Source organism: Phyllostomus discolor, chromosome X (genome assembly GCF_004126475.2).
Source record: "Phyllostomus discolor isolate MPI-MPIP mPhyDis1 chromosome X, mPhyDis1.pri.v3, whole genome shotgun sequence".
NCBI classification, from domain to species: Eukaryota; Metazoa; Chordata; class Mammalia; order Chiroptera; family Phyllostomidae; genus Phyllostomus; species Phyllostomus discolor.
Genome location: NC_050198.1, coordinates 32392018 through 32398256, shown reverse-complemented (window position 1 = coordinate 32398256; position 6239 = coordinate 32392018). Strand labels below are relative to the sequence as shown.

The 6239-nt window shown below is 41.8% G+C and overlaps 1 pseudogene; it reads right to left on the bottom strand.

The window, feature by feature from the left end:
- Window positions 1-557: 557 nt before the first annotated feature.
- On the bottom strand, window positions 558-1163 carry LOC114505381 (annotated as a pseudogene).
- Between the last annotated feature and the right edge of the window lie 5076 nt (window positions 1164-6239).

The following is a 6239-nucleotide window of genomic DNA, read 5'->3' as shown; positions in this document are numbered from 1 at the left end:
CTCTCTCCCTTCCTTCCCTCCCTAAAAAATAAATAAAATCTTTAAAAAATACATTTTCTTATAAAGCAGTGAGGCAAAATTTCCTGAAAATAAGTTAGAAATAAACTTTCTTGGTATCTGACAATAAGCCCCAAATGTAAAAGTCAACATGAAAAGTTTTAAGAGTTTTTCATGATGCATAAAAAACAGCACCCTCACTCTTTACTAACATTTAAATAATTGGGTACAAAGGCTGAAAGGTAAAAATTGTTGAGTAAAAGTCCCAAGCTCCTTCTTGACACACCCATTTTTCTTTTTTTTTTAAGATTTTATTTATTTATTTTTTAGGCAAAGGGGAAGGCAGGGAGAAAGAGATGGAGATAAACATCAATGTATAACTACCTCTCATTCCACCCCCACCAGCAACCCAACCCACAACCCAGGAATGTGACCTGAACAGGAATCGAACCAGCAACCCTTTGGTTCGCAGGCCAGTACTCAATCCACTGAGCCACACCAGCCAGGGCTCTTCTTCTTCTCTTTTTCTTTTTACAGATCCTGTCTCAGGTTTATTTGCACAGATGACAGGAAGACCCCAGCCCCGTGCAGACAGCAGCCCAGGGGGCATACCAATCCTTTTGCCCACATGTTGGCAGATGGAGGCCTCTACTGTGGAGGCTTCACAGGAGCCTAGGCACCTTTGGGATCCTGAGACTGAGCTGGAGCTGGAGTCTGAGCCACAGCCACATCTGCAGCCTAGGGCTTGGTTTGAGCCTTGGTTTTGTCCTTTGGCCACCAGAACCCAAGACCCATGGCAATGCAGGCATGAGCATGTTTCCTGAGCTTGGTGTGAGCAATGTAAGCAAGTCAACTGAGCTTATGGCTGCTGCCCTCTGGGATCTTGGGCTTAACCTCCTTAGGTTTGACCAAGGCCTTGATAGCCTTGTCACATGAGTTCTTGGCCTTGGTGCTGTTGGCCTGCAACTTCTTCAGGCCCTTCTTGTGCTTCTTGGCAAAGCGCATGTTCCTCAGGAACGTGGGGTCTACTTTGTTAAAAGATTCATATCTTTGTTATTGGGGTTTCTTGATGCCATTTCTGTGCCATTTTCAGGACTGGTTGTGCATGGTGTGGTTCTCAGACTTGGCCATCTCTGCACCCAAGCCTGCAGCTCTCAAAGCACCTGGGACTGGAGGAGAAAGCACATTTTTCAAGTATGTTAGAAACACTGGTAATGAAATGATTGTTGACTCTATGGGTTCCCTGCCACCACCTAATGTATACCTATATCTTCTGACAAACTGTTCTTCCAATCAGGCAAGACTGTCCTCAGCAGGGGTCTATACCTCCTGGGCAGCATCTCTGATGAACATAAAGCCCAGGCCTACTCCTGGGTAGTGAGCTTGAGGAGAAGTTTCAGGATCCTGTAGACTCAAATTGGAGGAGACTCTATCCCTGTCCTCTCTGTGCCTCTCTAGCCTGTGATCCTCAAATTAGACTAAGTAAATACCCTGCACCTCAACCTAACCAATGAATGCAAAACACTAGGTCTTTCATGCAATGATATCTCTTCCCTTCATTCATGCAAGAGTGAATATAAACCACATGCCTGATTCCCTGACCCACAAGCTCTCTTTTTCTCCATATCTAAATCTTGATGCCAGATTTTGTTCATATTTGCCAAAGAGAATCCAGTTCCATCAAACAGTGAGCCTCGTGGAATTAAACAAAGATTTCCCAAGGGATATATGTTTGAAGGATTGCTCCAACATAATTTAGCAAGAAAGTCCCCAGGAGACATTATTTTTTTCTCCCAAATCTTTCTTTTCAGTCTCCAGAGATCATATTCCTCTCTTCCCTGCCACCTGCACCATTTCAGAAACAGCCTTTCATTTTCCTTGGCTTTGTTCTCTTCCTCAGAGATTTTGCCCAGGTTCTCTTGATCTTTCCTCTTATTCTTTCAAGGAAATTTAAGTCTCTTCTAGCTTTTCCCTCCAAACTTGTATACTCCACCCGCTACTAAAAAAATAAATAAATAAATAAACCTCAGATCTGTGACAGACCACATTAAGGCTGATGACCTGGTCCCTAGCTTCCACCCCCTAAAAATCTTCTGCTAATAGGGCCTATCCTCCTTAGAAAGTTGTAGGATAATATATCTAGTTTTCTCTTCTACTACCTACACAACATAAACCTCCTAGTATAGCTCTGCTGATTTATAGGGAACAAAGCATGTTTTAGGGCACAGTAACTGCAAAAGCCATTCATCTGGACCTCATCAGATATTGAATGAGGAGGAAATAAAAATTATGGACCAAGTTGAATGTAAAACATATACAGCATATTTTGACCAAAAGGTGGTCAATGTACCCATGCTGTGAATGAAAATCACTGACTCACACTTGAAACCTAAGAGTCCACAAGGGAATTCAAACCCCTGCAGTTGTGTGTCTACTCTAGCTACCAGAATCAGAAAAGTACAATATTCTCTCAGGTGAAGTTGTATGGTGGCACAGATTACTTTAAGAATGATTAATTTAAAAACTGGTTAGTGGCTAATATAAAAGTACTAAAGTCACATACATGGTATAACTGACTAAGAATATGAAAGACTATGATGAGGGCAGCGTCTTTGAGTTGTGTTATGAAAAAAAAGTAAAAGAAGATAGCTTTGAAAGAAAGATGCTGCCTCATATAGGACATTCGCACAGGTGATTCTTAGCTCCCAAGTCTCCCTTGGATTGTAGAAAGGTCATAGGGTCCTAGTCCTGGGGAAGAAAGGGCACAGGAACGAGCCTAGAAAGATGTGGGCTGGGCCTGTACAACCTGAGAAAAAAAAATTCCTCAGCTATATCCTTCCAGTCTAGGGAAATTGAAGGGCAGAAGAGCAGTCTTGAGAACTGACCTCCCTGAACTGCTATAAAAACCGACAGGGGCTTGTTGTGAATGTCCACCAGTGAGAAAAAAACAATAAAGCTGCTCCTGGGGAAGGGATAAGTTCTGTGCTACAATAGACTCCATGAGTTTCTGAAAATGGATTGTAGGCGTCTCTTCCCAACTCCACATTCTGTTCGAAGACATGTTAGTAGCTTGAAATTTGTCATAGTAGGAATATGTAAACCATGGAAATAGGCAAATGCTACAAATCAGGGTTTTTCTCACTCTGAGAACTGTTTTACCAGCACACTATCACCTGTGGGTATCTGTTTATCTAGAGAGGAGATGGACATCCCCAGTACAAGCCCCTTTGAATGCACAGCGCCCACCTACCCACTACCTGGAGTGAACATCTTCTATTGATTTATTCTGCCTCTGCTGCTCCCCTATTTGTCTTCCTTTTGGTAATAACACCCCCTGTTCTTTTCCTTGGTCCTGATCATTTATAAATTTCTGTTTTACTCCATAGATTTTCATTAGGCCCACTCATTCTATATATCAAGGCAAGTGGGACATAACTATACAAACTAAATCCAAACTTGCTGCTACATCAGAGCATTTTACTGCAGAACAAGAAAAGTTATGGTTTCACCACCCCCTATCTCCCGTATTAGAATAGGTTACAGCTATTGAACACCTACTATGTGCAGGTGCTTTAAATTGAATTTCTCCCTCAATCTTCACATCCACTCTAGGAGCTGACTATTATCACCCCTTTAGCTTGGGGACACTGAGACTCAAACAGGCTTCTAAGTGAATAGTTAAAGAACACACCAAGCCAAATATGGAGTCAGAATTTAAACCCAGGGCTGCATGACTCTGAATCTCATGTTAATAATCACTTTGTTGCTCTGCTCTCAACTCATCTATCAGGCGCCATGGTAAGAGCACTGTGAGGGAAGGTAGAAAGTGCTTGGAGACCTACATACTCCTTTGCCCAGCCTCAGTCTCATTATACTTCAGACAGTGTGTAGTGAGAGTGCTGAGGGAAAGAGCTAGCTGACACGTGGGATTGCCAAGCAACAGCTTATGAAACAAACTCAAACCATGGCAACCAAACACTGCAGACCCAGTAATAGCCTCATTTCATTTACAAGAATAAGAGGAGGGCTTTGTCAACAACCGATGAGATATTGTAAATGAGAAGAGTACAGGCTACACATGTACAAGGAATTATCATTATCAGAATCATCATTATTTTTAAATCCCACAATACCAAATAATCTATGAAAAGCATTCCTTGAAAAATAAAGGATTAAATACGTCATTATGTAACATATAAACTATGTACACATACATTTTTGAAAAATGTGTATCTCTGCTATCCGAACTCTTAACCAATTGCTCTTTATGTAATAGAGCCATTCAGTTGGGGGTGATAAGGGAGGCTGACACATGAATGCCCTTCATTTAAAAATCAATTTATTTATGAAGAACCTTCTAATTAATTCCTCACAATAACTCTGTGTGCTTGGTATTGTTTTTCCCACTCCAAGGGACTGGGAAATGAGTGTTCATAGGGTGCGCAGTTAATAAAGCACAGATCCAGAATGCCTTCCTGCAAAAATGTCATAAGTCTCTGAACCTCCTCAGAAACTGATCACATCTACAACCCCTCTCCCTCGAAAAATGCACAAAAAGTGACTTATACACTGCAGTTTGCCTGTATAGGCATGCCTCATTTTATTGTGCTTTGTTGTGCTTCACAGGTGCTGCTTTTTTTTTTTTACAAATTGAAGGCAAAACCCTCTATCAGTAAAAAAAAAAATTACACATAGTTTTATTGTGGTGGCCTGGAACCAAACCCACATCTCCAAGATGTGCCTGTGATTCAGTGGGTTCCTCTTCATGTACATCCATGCAACCCAGCTGGAGGAACAATATTTGCTTTTAACCATGATACACAGTGCTTTCAGGCCATTAAGCATCCCCCAAATTCAGAAGATTTTTAAGCTAGAAACCATGGAGGGTTAGTAGTTGCAGGCAGAAGGGATTGAACATCACTGAGTTGTTAATCATTTTAATCTGCCCCAATTTTAGTCCCTCAAAATTCCATCCTGAAATCATTCTTTGTTCACTCCCTTGTACAGGCATGCATCCACCAGAAATGTTGGGGGTGTGTGGATATTTCTCAGTAAACAGCTGACCCCAGAGCAAGAGGCCAGAGAGAGAATATGTGGAGTGTGTTTTTAAGGCTCAATGGGGTCTGAGATGAGGGATGGGATCCCCTGGCCTTGAATGTCATCAGCAACTCTTGGCCTCCCTTTCTGCCCTCCCTTCAGTCTGTGGGAGGTTTATCTAGTCTGGGATGACTGGAAATCCTTTGTACAGACCACATATTTATCTATTTCTCAGTATTCAAAAACCTTAAGCTGCTACAACTTTAAAAGCCTTTCTTTTAGTCCTGTTTTCTCTGTGTAAATTTTCTGAAGTCTCTTCTGAAACACAATAGCTGATCTTGGGATCTTTGATTCTATTTACATTTCTGCAAAATATCTCTACCTGGGGACAGAAACCTTGGACCTGCTGTGTCTGAGGCAGGGCCAGGAGTACAAGGGCAAGCTGGAGCTGGGGGTGAAAAACAAAAGTTAATAATTCACAATGTCAAACTTTAACAAAAAGAAAGCGAAATAAGGTTTTCAATAAAGAGGTAAGTGTTCCAGAGGGGAGAAAAAGACCAAATTAGATATAAAAATTGAGCTTCTACCTCCTATTTCTCCCCCAAGAGGAAGCTCCATGTGGAAATAGAAGATTTTAATCTAGGTTTTGTTCCCACTGGATGTTCCATCTCCTAGCACCCTAGTCATTATGATCTGGAAGGTATGGTCTTACCCATGCGTTATGTGCATTGTCTCTTTTAAATCTGTATGATAGTGGTGTTATACCTCTGAGTAGATGAGAAATGAGAATGAGAATAAGTAACTTGCTCTTACTTTCTGCCAAGCCTGATGCTAACAATCACCATGACCTAACAGTTTCTGTGTCCTTGGTTCCTATCAGGGTTGAAAGTTGGGGGAGACAGCCCTGTGCTGCCCTCATATTAGAGTGTGTCTGGGGCATAAGGGCCTCTTTGTGGGCTGGGCCCTGGATCCAGTTGTGTATGAAGTCCAAGACATTACAAGCACAATATGGCCACATGCTATTGGAATCATGATGTCATCTTTAGATATGCATGACTGTGAAGAAAATGACTAATATATCACACCTGGGGCTGTTGTGTTTAGAAAGGCTTGATTTCAAGGTTGGCCCTTTTCTGGCATCTGGGAACTTGGCACTTGTAGGCACAGTACTGGCTACCTAAAGATGTCCATATCCTAATACCTAG